Source organism: Squalius cephalus, assembly GCF_949319135.1.
Source record: "Squalius cephalus genome assembly, chromosome: 16".
Classification (NCBI taxonomy): Eukaryota; Metazoa; Chordata; class Actinopteri; order Cypriniformes; family Leuciscidae; genus Squalius; species Squalius cephalus.
In genome coordinates this window covers 34,309,558-34,334,000 of record NC_137137.1, presented here as the reverse complement: position 1 = coordinate 34,334,000, position 24,443 = coordinate 34,309,558, and the positions used below count along the sequence as shown (strand labels likewise).

Below are 24,443 nucleotides of genomic sequence, written 5' to 3'. Positions count from 1 at the left end.
GCTCGTACCAAGGGAGGGCGTGGTGAGCTGGAACCTGCTTACGTCACGTAGTACCGCAAACATCCAATAGGAAAATTCAACTGCAGTAGCCACCGTTCAACCTGAAGAGGGCAGCACTCAGACGTTTTTACACCATATATTGTAGAATTAAAACACTTTATACCCAAATGTCAAAAAAGTTACTCGAATCAATGAACAGCACTAACAAAGCCCCATTCTTACAGATCATTAACTAAAAAAAAAGTTGGTTTAGGGTTTAGTTACCCTTTAATTTCAGAACATTTTTATGCAGTGTAAATGCCACCTCTGAGCTGCGTTAAACTGTCTCGTGTAAATGCATAAAAACACAAAGCCTCTGCAGTGCAAAGATGGATTTTGCTGATTTCAGTTCATTTGAATGGTAACAAAGATTTGTCTTTTTCTAATTGATTTTATCATTTTAGTTTTTAAATCTGAGACATACATTTAATAAGGTTAGGGAAAAAAAACTGCCCTTATAAAGGTCAAAGATGGTCCGGTAAATCAATTTAAGGGAGCAAACTCCACCCTGTACTGGTAAAGTTAGTGTCTTTCATTGATCAGAAGGCTGCTGTAGTGGAGAGAGCTGTGTGCGCGGCAGGAGCGAGCGGAGACCGTAGCGCCGTGACGCAACGCCACAAAAATAGATATGTGCTCCAATTACCAGCAGAGCTGCCTACTCTCCAAGCGTTTCTAATGTGCGCGCGCCGCTTGCAGTGCAGACTGACTGCGCAACTTCCACTGGCGGAGAGATACGATTCATTCACAAAGCATTGCTTTTTCCCCAAGGTCTCAGGATAGGTGTTTTAGATCACGGACGAGCCTCAATGAATACATGACCCTGACATGGACTGGGGGTTCAGGGGTATAACATGCAAATTGAAATGGGAAAAAAAAAGTATTGTGCTGTACAAAGAGACCACAAACCCAGATGAATATATTCAATTCACTTCACTTTTATATGTATAGCGCTTTTCACAATATATATATATATATATATATATATATATATATATATATATATATATATATATATATATATATATATATATATATATATATATATATATATATATATATATAGTGCAACAGAAGGAATCATTTATTACTTCTAAAGTGAGGTGTACAGGTGCAACAGTGTAATGGTGCCGAGGGCTATAAACACACACAAAAGTGCACAGCATCAGACCACTCGCAGTGAGTTCACTTCAAAGATCTGGCTCTGTTTTCACATTGACTGACCATGACAACCGACAAATATGCACAAGCGTCACAGATTCCCACACCACTGCATCCAACTAGGATGAGAAACCGTTCTTGACATAGTAAAGATTGATGTTAGCATCCTGGACAGTTTTATCAGTTTTCATCAGTCAATGTCTTTGACTCATGAGTGATTTAACTGACTACATTACAGAAGACAACTGACCAGCAGTTACTGGTTTGAAGAATGATGTGATACTAATATGAATTTGCACGACTGCATTGTTATTTCCAGATAATTTAATTGATTTTTTATAGCGTATTTATAAATATATATTTATCTATTTATTTTTAATGCGTTTGAGAATTTTTTCAAATAACTTTATAATTTAATCAAGAAATAAAACCGATCGACCGGCCAGGGACTGGAATCTGCCTATTTTCCGCATGATCGGCCTGGACCGGTGACCCGCCGGTCAGTCTCACGTCTTTACGATTCCGAGCCGGATCGTTTTGTTGCCAGAGGCACAGGCAATAAACATCAGCTTCGCGTTCTCGCTCTCTTCTGTTTTGGGACCCATTTACTTGAGAAAGCTAACGCATGTTGTGTAACAGTATATTAGATCTGTGCATTAACTCTTTAAATTAGAGCCCAACTGATTTATCGGTCTGACGATTTTGTAAGCCGATATGAGCCTGTCGCAGATATATCGGTATCGGCGTATATGCCGCAGATATGATTTTTTTTACAGAACATATAACGCGGGTAAAATGCTTGTAAATTGTACGTAGTTTCTCCAGCAGAGAAACCTGTACAAACCTGTTCCAACACTTCAAACAGCGCCATAAAAATAAACTGTATGATCAATACATGTCGACAAAGTCCATCGAAACTAACAAAAGCACAGCTCAAAGCCAGCCTGAACCGACTGAACAAGTATCCATCGTTGAGAAAGGATCAAAACGGCACAAAGAAATAACCGACTCAATCATATAGGCTATCATATAATCATATATGCACTGGACAGAAGATACCAGCTGCCATCTCGCACTCATTTCACACGAGTTGCTATGATGTATGATGTCAGAGTGAGCTTTGCTTTAACTGTGGGCGAGGAGTTGTAGCGTTTATGTTTTAGCCAGTTGTTTGCACATAATGTATGACATAGCCTACATAGATACACTCACAATACTTGTTTTCAAAGCTTTGAATTTACACATTGTTTGGCAGAAAACATTGGGCAGGATGTTGAACTACTTTTTTTTTTTTTTTTTATAAAAATACAGAAAAATGGGGAAAGAAATGAAATGATTTAACCAAAGATATAAAATGAATCGATTATCAAAATAGCTAGATGCAGCCCTATAACTGAACACTGTCTAAAGCCCAACAAACTAAAGATATTTTTAGCCATATCTAAAAATATCTTTAGTTTTTTGGGCTTTATATCACAGAGCTGTAATAAAGCGTGTGATATCTGGAGGCAAATGCATCGATTGTTATATGGCACACCAGTATTGTCACATGACCTCGCGAGTCAGCTGAGAGCATGTGTTACAAACAGGAAATGGAGGGTGGGGTGAGCCGCAAAACTAGAACAGACACACACACTCAACTACAGCTCACACACATTCAGATACTCAAAGAAACGACTGATTAATGTCATATGTTCACTTCTGAGTATAACTGCAGTAAAACTGCCTAGTCGAGATGGCTGAAAGAGACAAGGCCATTCCACAATAAGACATGAACTCAGAGTTGAACCCAGGGTCCAAAACAAACACTCAATGTGTTAAACAGGCTTCAGCCAGTAACACTATCAGCACTGAAACACAACACTGGCCGACACTGAAGTCTGACCTTCCTGAAGTGATGTGTGATGCAAGTAACTAAACATATTGCTCTTCAAATGTGGGGGTTTTTCAGTGTAAAGTCATTCCTTTCTCTAGAAGTTCACGTTATGACACATATGAGGAATAATCATCACTTTAAGCTGTGAAATTAAAATATTAGCAACAGCAGACTGTTGTGTCAGGCTTCCCTGAGCAAAACACTGGATTTGTGACTGGTAACAGCGATTTTGGCGGTAGATGTCGTCCTAAAGACCATTCAGAAAGTATTCAAGCCCCTTCATGTTTCCACATTTTGTTATGCGGCAGTTTATTTTCCTCACATCAGTCTACCGGTCTCTAACCTTACCTGTGGTTTACAAAAGGTGGTTTGCAATACAAAATGAACAAGCACATTGTACCAAATATTTACATGGTTAAAGGAAGAGTTCACTTCAAAATGAAAATGATGTCATCATTTACTCACCCTCAAGTCGTTTTAAACCTGTATTAATTTCCTCCTGAAAACGATGATATTTTGAAGAATGTTTTTTTTTCTTTTCCTCCTACCATGGAAGGCAATGGGGTCAAAAATGTCTGGTTATCGACATTATTCACAATATCTTCCTTTGTGTTCGCAGAAGAAAAATTCATACAGGTTTGAAGCGACTTGAGGGTGAGTAAACATGTTTTTTACGTCAATCTTGTGTTCAATTTTTTAAAATTAATCATGTAAAACACATATTATTGCAGCAATGTTGTAGATGTGTTCTTTTTTGTATTTCAATTAAATTGTGTGATAATACTTATTGGCCATCTGCAAATCTAGATCCAGCACAAATTGGTGAATCTGATCCAGTGTTGATGGGGAGGACAGAATCAGTGTGTGCGCCTCACTGTACTAAATTCAGAAGTAAAGCTGTCATCTGATGGCACAGATTCATATAAATAAATAAAAAACACTCTCTGAAAGCATGTCCACTCTCTCTGAGTGCCGCCACTGGTCACACAATCCTAACACACACACACACACACACCGGCCGCCTCTCTCACACAGCGCTTTGTGTCTGTCTGTAGCCTGAAGTGATGAAGTGTGTGAAGCATTGAGTGTCCAGAGCATTAATGCACACACTGAATAGGCCTGGCCGCTTCTGTGTGTGTGTGTGCCTGCAGTCATGCACTAGGGATGGAGTATGCAATATTCCTCAGCACTCATGCGTGGAGCAGACGCACAATGCAGGAGGAGGAGGGAGATGAGGATGAAGATGCTGGAGGGCACGTCTTAAAAGCCTGAATCTTTGACTCCACTCTGCCCTTTCAAAGAAACGAGCGTCATCACCTGGCCTCCATCCTCAGAGCACTGCTGCTCTACAATCCTTCTACACATTAACACATACTCCATATACAACCACTAACAGAATCAAGAAACAATCTTGCGTTGTCAAAAACGGACCAAAAATTAATTCACCAAATAAATGTTGTGATGTTATCCTGTATTGACCATGTGTAAATCTAAAAGCACGTCACAAGGCAAAATCTGTGCCCCCAACTGATTAATATTAAATACAAGTCATAACTGTAATTAGATTTAATTAAAGTTTTGTTGAATTATTATTTTTCAATCTCATGTTATTGGTTTTACTTCAATCAATTTATCTAAATATATTCAGGGCCTGAATTTCATTTTGGAAAATGTGGGGGAATTCTAAATTTTAGATTTTTTTATTTTAATTTTAATTACAATCAACTTAATTTAAGTGCACGTGTCCATCACTGTCACGTGTTTCTGTATTTACGAGGACACTAGCCAAGACCCGAATTTTCACATCATTTTGTGTGGTTTTGAATATTTGAATAAATACTTTTATATCTACTTTTAGAACATTTTATAGGATATTGGTAATACTAGTTCTACTTTTTAAATGTGTTGCCCTGCTAGTTTAGTGCAGCCATGTCTGCTTAGTATATGGTGTTTTAAGGCGCTGGTTTTGCTTGTGATATCTGGCAACTCTTCAGCTGGAGCTTTAGTGAAGAACATGAAGAGTTCAGAGGAGCAGAAGGAAAGCAGCGGTGTGCAAACTGAACACCAGCTACTGATAGTGCTGATTAGTCTGGAGTCATTTAATAAAGCACAATTACACACAACTTGTAAGTGCGATGAGTGTCCTCAAGGCCACCGCTGCTCAGCCATTCACCTCTCAGTCTTTTACAGCATTAAAATGTGATGGATTAGTGAGTGTTAAGTTGAGAGACGTATCGAGTCACGTGATTATCAGCTGGTTCCGATCAGTTTGGAGTTAGAAAAATAATACATGCCATTGCGTTCTCAATATTTAGTGATTTAGCCTCAGATCCAGGATATGATCATTTGCTTTTACAACAGGTATTGCTCGTTACACGAACACGCTTCTTGTGTGTAAGTGTCAAGTAAGCTTAGCTTCCGCCTTCTTTGTAAAAATACATTTTTGAAATGTATGAATCGATTTGAATCGGTGGAAAATAGAATCGCGATTCATATGTGAATCGATTTTTCCCCTCCACACACCTACACATTAGAGTCGTCACGCGTCCAGGAGAGGAGAGTTTTCCTGTGCTGTCAATGGCACATCTATTTATAACCTGCCATTGTAGAGGACAAGCAGCGCTGCGATCACAGTCTCGCTCTGAGAGCCTGCAGTGGAAAATGAAGAGCTGGTGCAACAGCGCAATAAAAGCCCCAATGCAATCCAACTAAATATGAATCACCAATACTGAGTGCAAGGTAAAAACTGACACTAGATTGAGGAGTAGATCAAATATTTGCAGTATTATTCAATAATAATAATAATAATATTGTATAAATTGCCTATAGACCATGTTGACCTGTTCTGTCACACTTGAAGTTTTTAATAGCATCTCTGATTTAGATCTCAGAAGAAAACTAAACATGATGCTATTTTAAAATATGATATTTAAAATATGGTCATATGATGCTATTTTAAAAGTTAATTCTTTTGATTATTGGGTGTAATGAAATAAGTTAACATGCTTTAATGTTTAAAAAACACATTTTTCACATACTGTACATTATTGTAGTTCCTCTACACCCAGACTGTCTGAAATGCGCTGATTTCTACAACGTCCCTTCTTCTGAAAAGCTCAGAGTGCTCTGATTGGCCAGCAGACCGGGTGCGTTGTGATTGGCCAAACACCTTAAGTGCATCTCAGGAATGTAACGACCACTTTCCATAATCGCGAGCTTCAGCATCCAAAGCTTATAAAGCATTTTTAAACACAATTAATAATAATGTCGTCGGTTTTCCAGCACGACTTGAGCAGATCGTTTTAATTCACTGAAATTATGGCATTATGCTAATATTTCACATTGTGCCGTGGACGTTTGAGGAAGTAATATCTGGACTCTGACTCTAAGGCGTTTTAGGCAATCTGTGTTACATTGAATAAATCCCTTTGTGGGAGACTATGAGCTTTGTAACTTTCCTGATCATACACAAACACACTAAAGAAAAAGGAAAACATTAAAAAGCATCATATGACCCCTTTATGACCCCGTAATGCTTCTCTCATATACTGTCGGCAAATATGCATTTATATCATTTAAATGAGTCTTTGAATAGGTCACATTGATATTTCAATGCATAAAAACGCATGTGTTCTGTGCATGATGTGTGTGTGGACAGGAGAGTTCGGCTGTCACTGGACACACTTGATTTCAAACTATGTGGCGCTATATCCAGTTTGCTGCTGTCATATTCCTAACACATTCACTGCATACTGTACTTATTATTTATTTCTAATTCTAGTAACTATGCATGTCATCTCAGAAAGTTATGCGTGTGCTATTTACTATGTGTGAAGTAAATAGTGTGATATTGGTCACCCTGCTCTCCCAAGACATCAGCAATAAAATAAATAAACATCATCCAATCATTTTTACCATTTTAATTCAGAGCAAAAGCCTGAATATCAAGACATGATGATCAAGACTGATTCATACGCATTACCCAACACTGGTTACTACACACTTTCTTGGGCAGCACTGAACTCAAGACGGCCTGATCGCACAGCATCCACTTCCTCTTCTAGTCTAAGGTAAATGATATTGTCCACTGAACATGGGTGCCAATACTGTGGGTTTAATACATTCACAAGCACATGTGTTTACTCATTCGCTGATGAAGACTGTAACCGTCACAGCTTCCTGTCAACTTAGTGATTAGTGTGGTTGTGTGGACAGTGACATTCAATCTACATCTACAAAACTGCAGGAGGAGTGAACATCTGTGACTAATATTTGCTCTGGTTTTGAGGGAAGTGCGCATGTAAAAGTATGTAGGTCACATGACATACTGAAAGAGATTTCTGGTGATTGAACATAATGACATGAGGAGAACCGTTCTGCCGGCGTGTCCATTAACGGGCCATTACAGACCACTGACATGAGCCTAGTCTATTTTAAGCCATCGTGGTGACCACAATAACACAACACAACACAACACACATAATGCCATGATAAAACTGCACTAAAGAGTAATCTCAGGTTCTGCTTTACATTACTTCATGCTGCCGGTCCGGTCGGGCCAGTATCGTTCAGATTCTGCAAATACTTTCACTATTTTTTGAGTAACAAACTTATTTTAGAATATACATGTGCATTATATTTTTCAATTAAAGTTATTTTTTCTGTGAGACAAATTCTTTCAAAACGTTTTTTATCAAAACCTAGAAGCTAAAATCTATGCAAGACTATGACAACAAAAACGCCTTTAAATTATGGGAAATAAATAAATATAAATATAAAAAAATATAAATTATAATAAATATATAATATAAATTATGAGAAAGGGTTTAGAGCATTGTTTTACACGGTTCATAATGGATGAACTTCACGAACAAAACGCCAAAATAAAAGTTTGATTTAACTTGAAGAAATGAAGACAGAAATATATTGGCCAACTCAATGTACTGTTAAAATAAATAACTATATTAAGGAATATCACATCATAAGATTGTTTTCATCCACAGAGCCACCAGAAGTTGCTTACACACAAGTATGCTAACGTGATCATGAAACATGTTATAAATCGTCATCTGAATGAAACGTCGAAACCGTGAAGACGGAAACGACTCGATCTACTCCATCTGTGTTTTGATCATAGTTCTCAATCTGATCCACACAAAGTCTATGACAAAAACTCGATTTTCAGCTTTTTGTTAAAACTCTTGCTGATACGTGTTGATAAAGAATGAATGAAAAAGGTGTTTTGTTTGAAAGCAGATGTTCTGTTCTTTCTTTTGATATGCGAGATATTCTTATACCCATACAATGTTTCCCATACATTCATTTAATCTCCAGTCTGAGCGCCACAAATAGATTTTAAAATGCGTGAAATCTTGTGTACAGAAGACTGGCTGAGCATCTCTCTCTCACATGACACGAACAGATTAAAACACGGGGTGTTTCTATGCGTCTCTCTGTGTACTGGCGTCATCACTCACAGATGTTACTGACCGAGAAGACGACTGTCCAACGGTAAGCATCACGAACACGCTCACCTGCACAAATCTGTCCAAAACCCCTGCGCTAAAGCTAACTCTGATAAGAGTGTGTTCTGAACGCGGACACCTAACTCTTCTAGCACCTTTTCTGCAAGCATGTAATTAAGGGCAACTAAGGACAGCTAAGTTTGACGTTGGATACAGCCGGGTGGTCGATGCTAGAAGGTTGTACAAAGGCTAACGCTAACCGATATCGACTGTATTGTTAACTTTAACTCTGACGTAGAATGTTTGTTCCTTCAATCCAGATGAATATTGAAAGATATTTTCCACATATAAAGATGTCCAGAAGAGTCTCAAACCGAGGTCTTAGCAAAACTGAGTTAGAAACTTCCAGACGGGGAAGCTGGTTATCCGGTTGATTTGCTAGTTTCCAGGCTGAATCAGGGTCGGGACCAGAGAGAGAGACGCAGCAGGGGAGATGGGCAAGCAGGACAGGTCAGGAACGCTTGTTTCTCAGGAAAAGGAGACTCATTTCTATTTTCCTGAAATGTCCATTTGCCTTGTAGACTCGACAAGCGTGGATATGCCTCGGTTTAAGACACAAAGCATGGTAAATTTAATAACTGCATCATTTGTGCCATCATGAACAAATATTCAGAAATAATATTTTTATTTATCTTTCTTTTCTTTCTATTTTCCTTTATTACCATTTCTTCCTCTTCATTTTATTATTATTGTACATGATCCTACTCTGATAAGATTGTCGTGTCTCATGTTTGTCACTAAATAACTGTATTTAGATTCAGGCCGTGCGAATGGGGTTGCAAAGCAGCTTCCCAAAGATGGTGTCTGTAGGCTTGTGCTGCAAGGACTCAATGTAAAACACAGGGACCACCTTCAAGAACTTTATTTATATTTCAGAAACAGTGCAAACCGTACAGCAACACTCGGCACGGGTGTCAGGGACCTGAAAATAAAGGCAGTAGTAAATCAATACAACAGTGGTTTTCCTCTGCCCATTCACAACTAATCATTCTATCTGATACCCTAATAGTGATCTTCTCCATTCATAACACCTCATCAGGACGCAGAGATGAGGAGACGTCCAGATGTGTGGCAGATGTTCACCTTCAGGCCCATGTTTGCACACCTCGTACGCCTGTCCAAAATCTTTCAACTTTCTACATATGAAGGCGCTAAATGCTAAATGTATCTATTTATTAATTCCATTCATAATATAATACTTGATTGACTGATTTTAAGAGTGTAGATTTAGATATTTAAAAAGCTGTGCCATTTTACAAAGATAAGCTGATTTGGTGGAAAAACAGTATATCGGTCTGGCGAGTAACCCAAAAAAACGTACTAGCCAATGGTGATTCAATTGCCAAGGTGTGCAGAGAGGGTTGCAGGGTTCGTACAGATATTGTCAAATGAAATTCTAGGACTTTCAAACACTTTAAGCACTACTTCTTTGGTTTTCTAGGATTACAATCAGAGGCCTCACTTATCAAACAATATCTTTATTATCTTTCAAATTCTAAAAAAGGTAAATAGATTAAAAAAAAAAAAAAAAAAGGTACCAATAAAGTGCAGCACATGCTATAACTGTGCTTATTTTAACCATTTAAAGGATACTATGACAAAGATATCGCTTTCCTTATTCAAACTGATTTTTTTTCCTCATGAATATATGATTGACCTGAAGAATGAAAGCGGTATCATATACTTATGAGCAATATTACAGTCATATGGCTATTCAAGTATATGAAAAGTATGCGAAAAGGCTCTATATCTACATCAGACGGGCTGCAGTTTTAATTTTGCGTGAAAAGATTGTTTTATTTAAAAAAATAAACACTAATTTCACATATATTGTCTTTCATAATTCATGCACTTTTCAAGTACCTTTTCATAAATATGCCTGTTTTCAATGGTTTTCCAAGACTTACATTTCATAAAGCGAAATGCAAGCACTTCAATCCGAACTCTGTTCCCCTTCCTGGTCCTTCTTGTGAGCATTGCACTTGTTATCCCGGTTTCCACTGTTAACTCTGAACGATTTCTCAACCATGAACAAGGTAAGTGCATCCTTTTGAAAAGCACAACATATAATTACACATTTCCTTTACATTACGCTGTGGTATTTTAGTTTGTTTTTGTTTTATCTTTAGGTAAAAACACACCTCAGAGATCAGCTTAAAGTGGAACACCTCTTCATGTCTGAGGATCTCCATAGATGGACCACAACCAGAGGCCTTCCCTTACGAAAGGGCATTAGAATAAAAATAGTGTGTAAGTGTAGGAGTAAGCAAATAGTGTGTAAGTCTGTGGGAAACACACTGTCAAAACAACAAACATTTTTGGGGCCATGAAAGTTGTTTGAAAGTTTGGTGCGGGCCGGCAACTTCTTTTTAGAAAACACTGGCGGGGGGAAAGAGTTAATACAAAGCAAGAAAGGTCATGTGACTGTGGCTCCGTTCCAAAATGTTGAGAGCTGTATTCCTATAGGCAGTTCAGGCAACATGGGTGAGCAAACAGCATTTCAAAAGGTTAGCAGCATGATTATATGATCGCGCTTCTGTTGCTCTGTTCTAAGACAGCATCACAAGTATTGTTAAGGGAGAATGCAATCCCAGAATGCACCATGTCAAGCTCAGGGAAAACGTTCATTCAAGATGGCAGATGACAAAAATGTCCATTATAAATGTATGTTAAAAAAAAATGATATTGCATGTTACTGAATCCACAGAGCTCAAAACTAGACAAGCACGAGGTGTCTTCTTAGCAGGTAGTAGCTTATGTAGAAAGCACACAGCAGGTTTTGGAACAAAGCTCACTTCTCATGTTTACCACTGAACAACTGTAGGCCAGAATGCAACACATTTAACACTTGATCTCATCAAACTCCAAAGATCCTTCCGGCAAACCAGCGCCGGCATCTGCCTCCAACCAAACCGGTTCCTCTGGATGCTCAACTCAGTCACACATGAAATACACAGCAGTTCGACGGCACATGCATCCAACATCTTTACACAGCTCATTTAAAGCATTTCCTCCATACAGTATAACCTCTGAAAACAGATGTACTGTGAGCTCAGACGCAAGTGTTTTACGATACTGGAATTTCCAACTTCGATACGGTACATTGGTATATAGCCTACCTCCATAGAGATAATTTGTTATCTCATTATTTTTTGATGATTTGGTTGCAATAGCTTACACACAGCACACTGAGGCTTTGAATCATAGGGCTACATTTACACACACAAAAAAGTTAAAGTATACAACAAAGTTTGTTTCTAGAAGAAAATTGCGTCATCGTCCACCTTAAGTAAGGCAGATCAATAATATTGTTGAATATTAAATGTCCCCAACTAAGCAAGCTAAAAGCCAAGGCAACTAATAGCACAAATAAATACAATAGAATAAAGAGACAAAATAAACAGAGCTTGAGTTTTTCAGGTGGGTCTAACAGTATTCAGGTCAGAAGTACTACTGAAATTAATGTTGGCTAATCAAATGTAAAACCACACTGGATAGTTTTAATTGTTAAAATGAAATGCAGATTAATGCTTACAATTAAAGTTACAAAAGTTATTCAGTCAAGAGCAGAGTGATTTTTTTCTTTGATTACCATGACAGACAACAGCAGGTTTATTAGGAGTTTATGCACAAATCTAATATAGTGTTACACAACATGCCTTTTCTCTCAACTGTTTACAGTCCAAATCTGTCCAATCCAAGTCAGCAAGTCACGACTAAAGATCTGTGCACTCCTATGAAGCATCATCTTAATCGAGGATCTCAACACTATTAAACTACTTCTGCTCATTTGTATATCTGAATATTTGGTAATATAAATCAAAAAACTCTTCATAGTGTCATATTGTATTGTGAGTTTTTGATTCATTAGCAGGATGAGTAGTTCATGTGCTCAAACTGAAGTTCATGGCTTTGTATCTTTGTATATTGCTTCAATAGACAGTTTGTAATGTTGCGATTCATCTGGAGCTGGCTTAGTTTGACTCGAGGTCAAGGACCTGGTGGAAGACTGCTGAAATCATGACAGCTGCTCGGCTTTCCATCAGAATTGGACACTTTTCTGCCGCCGTTCAGTTCAACGCTAGAAAGATCAACAGCCTTTATTCAAAATGCAAATGGTGTGTTTTCACATGCAAAAGCAAAGTAGCGTAGAACCAGCGGTTTACGGTATTACACTCCTGCAGGTCGCTTTGCTTATTCAAAGCAGCACATGACGGCCTGATAACAGACGCGTATTCAAACGACCTGCGAGGAAAAGAGTGTGACAGCACGGGTCAGCCAGTGTGAGCATCACTCGACACGTTAGATAGAGAAGCCGTGCCATCGCACTCACACATGCCCAGGACAGTTCATGAAGTGAGTTGGGTGTTAGCTCAGCAACGGCTCTGATTCAGACAGGTCATTCAGAGGAAGACTGATTTAAACCACTAACTCTTTTAGACTCTTTAAAGAGTCATTTGTTAGTGAATCAGACAACACTGCTCGCACTGTATGGACGACTCAATAGAAAGATGTGCTTTCATGCCAGTGTTTCACACTACACTGTTTTACACCGCCTTCAATTCAAACAGCAATCTCACATTTACAACTTCGTATGAAATTTGATTTAGCTTGACTTGACACTATAGATTCAGCAGTGGCAGAGCAGGGAACACTGTTTATGGTGGAGTCCGACATCATTTTCCATATTTTTAACCTAAAACAAAAAAAACCTCCACAACTTTTGTCCATGCCTCACAGATGTAGGCTAATAACTTATGATGTTCCAGCAAATCCCTAATATGAACAGAGGCATCCAGCTATCGCTGTAGCTGAATAAAAAGAAGATAGAAACGCTTTGACTTATTAAACATGAAGACGATAAACACACGACTGCGACAATATATAGTTTATCTGTACTCTCAGGTATTTTCATAAGAATAAAGTATAGGCCTTTTTATAATGCAATGCTAATCGATATAACAATTATTGTAAAGAATACTAAAAAATTTATATTTTCTGCCTCATTCTGTGATGAGAAGCCACTTCAGATCCAAAATCAAAGTTATTTCAAACACTCGACTGACTTTATGAAGTGATTTGAGTAAAAACGTAATGTTTTGCTTCTTAAATGCACATCAGTACTGAATCAAACTTGCACTTGCAGAACTGAAGTAGCATTTACTGAACCGATCGAGCCGCTCATCACACTGCCACTCCTCATTATGAAACACTTAAAGGGTTTGTTCACACAAAAATTTAAATTCGGTCATTAATTACTCACCCTCATGTCGTTCCAAACCCGTAAGACCATCGTTCATCTTCAGAACACAAATGAAGATATTTGATGAAATCTGAGAGCTTTTAGTTGTTTTTTTGCGCACAAAAAGTATATGAAGGGCGGCTGTTTCAAACACTCCCGTGTGTGTGTTTTTGAAGAGTTAAGCGTTGTAGCCAATCACAGACAATCAGACATATCTGTTGAGCGCATGAACGCAATGGGCAACCAGAGGTGTTTAAGTTAGTCAGAATCCACTCTCAGTTTTTATGTACCGAAATTGGTACAGAGAACCGTGAAATTTCACTGGTATTGGTACCGACTACTGGAAATTTGGTACCATGACAACCCTAAACTAAACACATTCATACTATACAGAAATGACTTTTTTTTAATGATTGCAAATTAAGTTTCAAACTGCAATTTTGAGTTCAGTTCCAGTTCCAATCCTGCTTCAACACACCCCTCTGCATGTTTCAAGTATAAAGGGGTGATCGCCCTAGACTTTAGCATGCAAAATTTCTTTGGACATTGTAATGAACGAGATATGTCAAGCTCCGTGATGCCATTTTTAAAATCATAAATTCAACACAAAACGAATGTAAAATTATACAATCTATTCCACTGTAATGCAATGCTGCAAACCAGCAGCTTTAGAGTTTCGGGATTTTTTGCTTTTTTAATTAAGATATGATGCACTGATGTTCAATATACTAACTATTGGTGATGTGTTTTCGCATAATACGAATTTGCAGGTCCAAAGTGCGTCAAACTTGAACTTTGCAATGCAGTTAAGTGAAAATACTTTTTTGCATGAGCTTGTGTTTCTGATGTCCAGCATTCACATTAGGGCTGCACGATATTGGAAAAAAAATTACATTGCGATATTTTTTCTAGGGCTGGGTTTCGATTCAAATTTCAAGAATCGATTCGATTCCGATTCTCAAGATCTTGAATCGATTATCATTATTCGATTCGATCCGATCCGATTCGATCCGATCCGATCTTCGAGATTTAGATAATGGTTTTTGAAAAAAGCATTTTTTTCCAGCTGTTACCTGAATTACAGGACTGTAGTTATGCAACATATTGATACTATTATTATAGACATTCAACTGCAAATTAATGGAGTATTGGTGGTTGTAAAGAACAATCCCCCTTCCAGAGTGTTGATACAACTGCTTTCACAAACTTGCACTAGACGACCGAGGACGCAGAGGTAGGCCATATCAGCAGCAGTAGACCGATTATTTAGACGCGAACCTGATGTAGGCCTATTATTAAAAATGACATTAAGAATTTTCCATAAAGCTGCTACAGTTCAGATGCAAATGCACCTTTATTTTTTATTTTAATGATCAACATTTAGAACACATTTGTTCTAAGCCAGTGCAAATGTAAACAGATTGTTGGTTACTGGCTTCACAGTAAACAGACAACATTAACACAGTAGAGATGCGCGGATGGGCTATTATTTCAACCGCATCACAAAACTCATCCGTCCGCACCAACGTTTTTGACCAATTTTCAAAACAGCACCCGCCCGCCATCCGCTTAATGTATGCATATATTTTTTATTTGATTGGTTAACCGCCCGCCACCCATCCGAAAATATAATTTTTCGTCACGTCATCCGCCCGATCCACGGTTTATCCGCGGAGTCCGCGGCTGTAACCGCCAACCGCGCATCTCTATCAGAATGTAAATAAAATTTGAACTTACAAAACCTTTGCTTTTGTCAAGCTCGTTCTCTGCATTGCTTCTGAACCCGAAATGGTGCCAGATCGCAGCTTTGAGCGTTTCTGGAGTTTTCAAAGCAACCGCTTGCTTAACGTTACTGACGTTGTTTTAATGTCCTTCCACATCGCGCGCATGCGTGAATTCAATGACGCGGAAAGTTAAAGTTCACGGGGAAAATCGATCCTCTGAGTTACGGATCGATCTTTAGAAATTAATATGAAAATCGATTCAGAATCGGTGAATCGATTTTTTCAACACAGCCCTAATTTTTTCCCTAACAATATATATTGCTATATTGCGTGCCATCAATCCAGGCTAAAGTCAATAATTAGCCTACCATTCCATGGTATTAATAATTTCACTAAGCAAGCTTCATTATAAGTGACAAAAAGGCCACTTAATATTTTATTCCAAAATTATATTTTATATAATATAATATTCCAAGAACATATTTCTGTCAGAATTCGAAAAAAATATTTCTGTCAAAAAATCGTATTCTCTCTCTCTCTGTCTCTCTATGTTTCCGGTGCTGATGCAGTGACGCGTTCAAGTAAACGGCACTTAAAAGCTGTCACAAAGAACCAGCGAAAGTAATGATTATGAATATGTAAAATATTACAATGAGACATTTTAATTGTTTATTAATAAACAAGTGTTTTCTGTAAAGATGAAGTTGACGATCTTCATATTCGCAGTAGTGATCGCGTGGGAGAGAAATGCACTTTTCATACGGATTACATAGTTTTATTTTGTTTTGAATGGTTCTGTTTAAAAGTAGAGATTTCTGTAGATAATAGATATATTTATGTATTTTTTTTAGGTGTGTGAGGCAGGTAGGCTACCTTATACGCAGAGTTTCGGTTCATGGATTCAGGCGCTGGCGCCTCCGTGTCGTGATTATGTCTGCTATATTTACTTTTTATTTATTAAATCCAGGAAATTGGATAACGAAACACTGATTAAAATTAAGATACAGTTAATACAAAACAAAATTTGCTTTAAAGAAAGGCTTTGTGCTTTCTGTTTGAGGTCTCTGTGAAAGTTTTAAAGCAGTTCTTTTAGTGCCGCTTTCATAACGGTCGCGTCCGTAATGGAGAACTGTCACGTAAACTGTTTTTTCCTCATAAATGCGAACACGAAAAATAAAACACTTTTTTAAAAAGACAACCATCCACAACTTTATAACACTCCAGCAAAGTACCTCTTTTTGGTCAACATCCTTTTTGTAGACGAAATAGTCCCAAATAGCTGATTTTGACTTTCTTTTTGGTACGAAATCAATTATTTTATTTTTTTTCTGCGGATCCTCTTCGTCGCCCATTTTTAGCTATAGGATGCCAGTGAATGTTGGCTGTGAGCGCGGTGAGCTGCGGCACAGAGAACCAATCACTGTGCAAGCACGCGGAACGTGCAAGTCACCCCAGCAAAAAGCCATACAACAAACTCGTGTTTACTGTGTGCTACCCTGGTGCTACCGTTCTCTTAATACACCATGGGTGCTACTACCCTTCACATCGCATGTTCCGGCGATGTGACTATCGCCCATTCGCACATCGCGATGACGATGTTAAAACAGAATATCGTTCAGCCCTAATTCACATGCCCTTTTAGTCCTGAAACACTGAATACGGTGGTCCAGGTGTGTGGAGCTAAACTCTGAAATGTGAGCTGACTGGATTGATTTTACTCCCATCAGAAGGCAAACATGAGCTGATGCGCTACAACCTCGTCATTCATACAGATTAGATTACGTGACGCTCTACAAATACTGACACAAACAAAAATATGCCATGAGAGTAAATGACAGCACGCAGTGGCATGAACTTTACTTAAGGATTAAAGATCAAATATGCTGAAAGGGCATGTCAACTGTGGAGACAGCTGGGTAAAACAGACACGAGTCAAATCAGCACTATCACTGACCAAACCCATAATCCCGAAAGCCGCCATCTACAGACGGGAACAATTTAATCCTATTCAGAGCCGCGGCTGAAAACATGAAGTGGGATAAAAAGAGATCAGGGGGAAAAACGCATTACAACAAAAGCAACAGATATCCACGAGCTTTACGCACATTTTGCATCTTCTTGCATATTATAATGATGCCAATTTGAACATTTTTAAAGTCCACCTGTGGTGAAAATCCAGCTTTTAATGTTGTTTATGTGTCTATGTGGTGTTTTTAATATGCTTTAAGACAAACCATGTGTAAATTCATAAGTCGACAGCATTGCTGAGTATTTCCTCCTTAAAACTGCAGTGAACCAAAGACAGTCTCAAAAACACGCTTTGAAATCGCTGGTGTTTCTGACGTCACAAACTACCTTGTAACCAATCAGATCAACGTGTGATCGTCAACCAGTGGATCTCTGAGCTGAGTGAGTGAGTGGAGGCGGGGCTCATTTGCATATTCATAGAACCGCGCATACTAAATGAGGCGAGGGTGTCGAGTTACATTCAAGATATTTTAAGGAATGAAGGTTTTTTTCCAAGGAAAAAAAGGCTAAAATATGTCATTTTGGTGATCAAAGATCAGTTTTAAGGCATAAAATTGACTACAGCGGGAATACACAATGTCTCATTCACTTGAGCTGCTTCAAATGACTTTAAGGGTAGAAAAGATACTTTAAGTATGCGAGCACATGGCCAACATGTGGTCCGGTTGAATATACAGATGAACGCTCTTGCGCTGGTCTTGCAGTAACAAGTCAATGGTGATATTCAATTGCCGCTGATATTAAACTTGATTCGGGCAAGTTGCTCAGCAAGATTCACTTTAGACTGCTGTTTCACCATGACAGAAGCTGACCTAAAAGAGAAAATCAACCATAAAAGACAACATTTGCACCAAGGTTCCCGCTAAAACCCCCTGAGAACGTGGCACTGGGTTACGAGACATTTACATTTCTGGTTTACGAGACCGGACGCAAAATTTGGCGTAGAAACGATTTTCACTCAGAAATAGCTAGTAAATTTAAGACTGAAATAGAGTTCTCTTCTAAAATGCACTTTAATAATCTTTTTAACTTTTTACAGTGTAGTAACTTCATGCCATATTTGACACTTTCTGTGGACTCAATCAAGCGCCCTGGGGGGATGTAAGGCGATGTGAGTTATAAAGGAAAAGGTTTTCTTCTGAGACTTTGTTTGCTCTCTTTCATGAGTCCTGTGAATGTTTGCAGGGCTTTTATTTCATTCTGACGATGACGTTTTGTTACATAAGACACAAAGCGCAGCCCACCTTACAGCTCAAATCCCTCTAAATATGATGGATGTGCAGGTCCATCAATGTTCAGACACTGTTTTGCAAAAATTGCTATTTAAAATGTATTAAACGCAGCTAAATTGGTAGCTGAAAACCATCTAATTAGCAAAAATATTGTCATGTCAAATTTTGTGAATGTCAAACTGAGCAGCAGATTCTGTGAGTTTACTACATCTACACAGCTTTGTTTTCCGTGTATCTGCTCCAACACACTGTGCTGAATTATGGGAATAAATAACAACTTATAGTACATGATGTGTCTTTCATGGTGCATCTTGTACATTGATCAAGATTAAAGATATTTTAGACAGTTTGAATGCACCCTCCAACCCTGCAAGATCACTTTGTTTTGTTTTTCCCAACGGATTTGGAAATATAGGCCTAATTAATTTCCATGACCATATTGATTGTGTGTTCAAGTCCACATGAAACAGAAGTTGCGCTCATCTTTTCTTCTCCATTGTGTATATCCGAGCGAAACGCTTCTGGAACAAGAACAAATGTAGGGCGGGGCTTGATTTTATCTGTGGGGATTTTGATTGGATGGTTGTGGTTTGCTATTGGCTGATCTCATGTGAGTGACAGGTTGCCCCGCCCACAAGAAGAGATGTCTCTGCAAGAGGAAGATTGTGATTCAACATTACCAGGAACATGAAATAATAAATAAATAAAAAGATGTGCATGGATAAATCATTTATATAATAAACACTGCAATATTCCATAAAAACCAGTCCATTTTGATTTCATAGTGACTAAGAATCAGGTGTGTGAAGTGTGATTCATGTACACCCTGCAGAGTTCAGCTCCAAACTGAACGAAACTGAAACCAGCCAATTACATCGTCAAGATTCCTGAAAATACAGGACGGTAACCCTGTGACTGTGATTTACAGAAAATATATGAGAGCATTAATGTTTCAGATGTATAACAGTACGTGTGTAGCGTGTGGTAAGATGTACAAGTGAGTTGTGAGTGTCAGTTGTATAAGAACCGAGGCTATTTGAGCGTGTATGTAATGTTTTTTAGCAGTGTATGAGAGCATGCGTGATGTGTGAGTGTGTGTGAGGCAGGGCTGTGTCTTCATCAGTCGCCATCTTGTTGGCTGCAGCAGCTGTAGGCCGTGAACACACACACACACACTCACTCACTGAGCACATAAACACACTAGTGCTGACACACACACACGCGCGCGCGTCCGCGTACATGTTTCAGCAGGACAGTAGATGCGCTTTAAACGGACACCGGCATTATTACATACAATCACAGCAATATGATTGCGAACTGTGATGAAACACACTGATGCTGCTCTTCCTCGTTGACATTTCCGCCACGAACACAACCATAAATCACTCGTACACAACACACACACACGTTAAACAGATCGAGAAAATCCCATTAACTCCCGTTTAAGGTCGTTAAAAGCACAGGCTCAGGGTTAAAAACCAATCAAAGAAGCACTTCGATCACACACACACACACACCCGCGAGAGTCCGGTGTGTGAGTGCTTCATCGAGGATTTATCATGGAGAAAGATGATATTTAACGCACAAACAGTGCGACTCCATGATGAAGTGAAGTGGGGGAGGTAGTTTGGCTTTATCCTCCATCTTCACTGTCCATTTCATCATCATCATCATCTGCACCAATGCAGGCTTAAAATACTCCGCAAACCAGGGTTTACATTTAAATATTCAAACGAAGAGACGGTTTGACACCGTTGTAACGGAAATGCGAGTGCCCGATGGCAGAATCACCTGACAGTATTTAACGTGAATATGGAGCCCGATTATGAGTGCTGCTAGTCAGCTAACAGCACATCTCTGCCACATGACCGTGATTTGAGGAAGTTAACACACACTAAACCACTTATGTGGCCTAGTAATTTGATATTTGCAGCACATATTGACAAATAAAGCCACAGTGACTGTTAAATGTGTTTGTGTGAGTCCAGCAGCAGCAGCGGCCCCCACCCCAACCGAACCCCACAACAGCCGAACACAGGCAATCAGGCGACCGTTAAAGAGAAGATCAACACTGACCTGTGTTTCGTCGGAACAGTTCGTTGTGTGTGTATCATTGACTGTAAACAGCGAAGAGGGCTCCACAGCTGCCCGACCCGCAGACAGTCCGTCAGTCAGTCAGCGGAGAGCGGCACTCCCCGAACCCGCAGCCGCGACAGCTGCAACCGCGCCGATTCTTGCCCAAATAGCGCAAGCTTCACGCAAACGCCTTGTGGTAAACGTGACCAACAAACGCTCGGTCCAAATTTAGCCTTTCTGTACGTCCCACGCGCGTCGTTCTCCGGTGCTGGAGTGGTTCTTCTGCGTTCCGTGTGTCAGGCTCTCGCTCCGGCCATCAGACAGCAGAGATGGGCGCGGTGAGTGACCCTGCTCTCAGGGCTGGGAAACCCCACGCTGCGCCTGCGTCACCACGCAACGGATTCGACTGTTTTGGCGCCAAATCACGTTTTGGATATTTTAAAGGGTTAGTTCACCCAAAAATGAAAAATCTGTCAGTAATCACTCACCCTCATGTTGTTCCAACCCCGTAAGACACAAATTAAGATATTTTTGATGAAATCTGAGAGCTGGCTCACTCCTTCATATGATATCTGCCATCCCAGACACTAAAATATATGCAATTGTTTTGGATGAATGAATATATGAATCTGAATATCTGAATACCTGAATCGTGTCAGGGAGCCTTTTATAAATCACTTTGAGACTACTTAATTTGGCTCATTTTAAAATGACTCATTCCATGATAGTGAAGTTACATGAACAAATTATGTTTGTTTAACTTAATTGATTCATGTGGGACCGATGTACACTATTAAATCATGTAAATCCAACACACTATTTTTCAGTGTACCCCACTCGTGATTTTTTTGAAGCTGTTATGCGTCTTGAATAAGAGGGTTGCTGACAAGTATCACTGAAAAAAATTGTAAAACAAACATAATTTGTTCATGTAACTTCATGGAATGAAGAAATTTTAAATGACCCAATTAAATAGTCTCAAAGTGATTTTTAAAAGGCTCCCTGATATGATTCAGATAATCAAATTTACATATTCATTCAATCAATTAGACTTCATTGGTTTTAATGCAACACAATTAAGTTATCAGATTATAGCTTGCTATTAGCTAGCAATAATTTGTATTAGCATCTTAACTGCTAACATTTGCATGCTCCATCAGCCATATAACTCTTATAAGGGTAGAATCAGTCCACAGCCTAAGCAAATGCTCCACTCTTCTCCACAATGGCCCACTGTAATTTAAATGGTTCTAATAATACCAATGTAATTAAACATTAAACACAATTACACACTACCAAGTCCTCCCCTTTTCTCATTTTCTCAAAAACACATAAAATAACACGTAATTTCAACATTTATTCTTAACTCAGCCATATGCAAAGCATGCTGGGAACTAACAAGCACCGCCCAGTTTCAGTTAATGCAACACAAATCATGTAATCCGACACAAACGGATTAAGTAAACTGAAATTTTACATATATTTAAGCAGATTGAACACAATCGAATTAGGTTATGGCAAAATGTATAGCAATTGTGTTGCTTAAACTTACTGTAATTAAGCAATTTGTACAAGCAGCAAAAATAATTTTGCTATAGCTAATTGGGACTACAGAGGCTGTCGAAACGTCATCACGTCGAACAGCTAAACTCAGTCCGTTTTTACAGCCTCGTTATGCTTATAATGGTGCTCTTATAAACTATGTTCTGACTCAAACGTTCTGGGAAAATGTTTTTAGATAAAAACTGAAAGACTTGTCGGAAGCTTAGTGATGGTGACGTTAAATTCGTGGGACCGTGGTGTAGCTCGTTTATACCCTAGCTTCAAAATTCATAAAAGTTGTGTTCATCTGTGATATAATTATCTTGATGGACAAAACGTGCAAGTATCATAAACTTTTCTTGATCACAGAGCTTGTTTTTATAGCGATAATCCAAAAGCCTATGGGAAAATCCTTTCGAGTTTTTTTCGAGGAAACCAGTGTGATGCGAACTGTGCCGGTTGGCCTATATAGTGACGTCATTCCCATTATTAGTCTTCCCATTAATCCCATGTCTTCATTCAGGCTGAAGAGAATGTGCACGAAAACAAGAGGCAGGATTTATCACGACCAATCATAACCGATCATATGGCGATGGAGGTATTGCCTCCTCTCTCGTGACTTTCCCCCATTCATCCTCAATTACCCCCCATCAAACTCACCACACGCTTTAAGTCAATGGAGACTTCACCTGCGGGTGATGTGTTGGACAGGGTTACTTTATAAAAATGAGTCTGTTTTATACTTTTTAATGTCACATTTTGTAATATCCGCATTGTTTTATTTTTTGTAATATCAATTATTTTCTCATCCAGTTTCTTCTTTTAGGGTGATCTACTACTTCTGGTGAGATTCAGAAGTGTGAATGGGACACTTTACTATCCCATGAGGCCACGGGAGAGGATTTATGAATGACAGTGAAGCGACACAACTGGTAGATCACATGATAATGACAATGAAGTACATCCAGATTACATTCATCCTACACAGACTCAGACTATATACACTCTAAAAACTGCTGGGTTGTGTTAACCCAATTTTGGGTCAAATATGGTCTCACCCAACGTTGGGTTAAAAATTCAATTTAAAAATGGACAAACCCAGCCGTTGGTTTACATTTTTAATGTAACCAATGCAATTTGTCCATTTTTAAATTGCATTTTTGTCCATTTTTGATTTTGTCCAAAATGCAATTTGTCCATTTTTAAATTGCATTTTTTAACCCAACGTTGGGTGAGACCATATTTGACCCAAAATTGGGTTAACACAACCCAGCAGTTTTTAGAGTGTACACTCTAAAAAATGCTGGGTTAAAAACAACCCAATTTGGGTTATTTTGGCAACCCAGCGCTGGGTCAAAAAGGGACGTACCCAGCGCTGGGTTGTTTTAACCCAACTAGTTGGGTTAAATGTTTGACCCAGCATGCTGGGTTGAACATTTAACCCAATTATGGGTTAAAAATTACTACAGTGCTGGGTTAATGTAACCCAAAATGTGTTGGAAATTTAAACTAGAAATTTTAGTAATCAAAATGACTAAAATTTATTTTTGTTTTATCAAGTAAAATTGTCCATTTGTGAATACATTTTTTTTTAAAATTTCCCTGAAAATTGAAAATGCATGAAACCATATCAGAAAGACTTGAAATAACTTCTTGAAGAAAATATGAAGTGAAATCTAAAAACATTTCACAACATTTACATCAAGATCTTGAGCATAAGATATCATGTGAGAGAAATACTCAGTAAGAAGTAATTGTACTGTAGAAGAAAAGTACATGTATTTAGAAGTAATAGTAAATATAAAAGAACAACAGCATAAAAGGCAAGGTCGCAGACAGTAATAACCTGTTTGTCAGCAAAAATGAGTCAGAAAAATTAACCTTTTGAAGAAAATATGAATTTGAAATCTTAAAACATTTCAAAGCATTTACATCAACATCTTGAGCATAACATATCATGTGAGAGAAATACTCACAGTAATAATCAATTGTAGTGTAATT

At 38.5% G+C, this 24,443-nt stretch overlaps 1 protein-coding gene across 1 annotated transcript in view; it reads right to left on the bottom strand.

The window, feature by feature from the left end:
• gnb1a (guanine nucleotide binding protein (G protein), beta polypeptide 1a) overlaps positions 1–21,272 on the bottom strand; it is a 44,398-nt gene extending 23,126 nt beyond the window's left edge. The window contains exon 1 of the mRNA XM_079896284.1: positions 20,901–21,272. The gene's annotated coding sequence lies outside the window, so the exon portion shown is untranslated. The remainder of the gene's footprint in view (positions 1–20,900) is intronic.
• Positions 21,273–24,443: the final 3,171 nt, after the last annotated feature.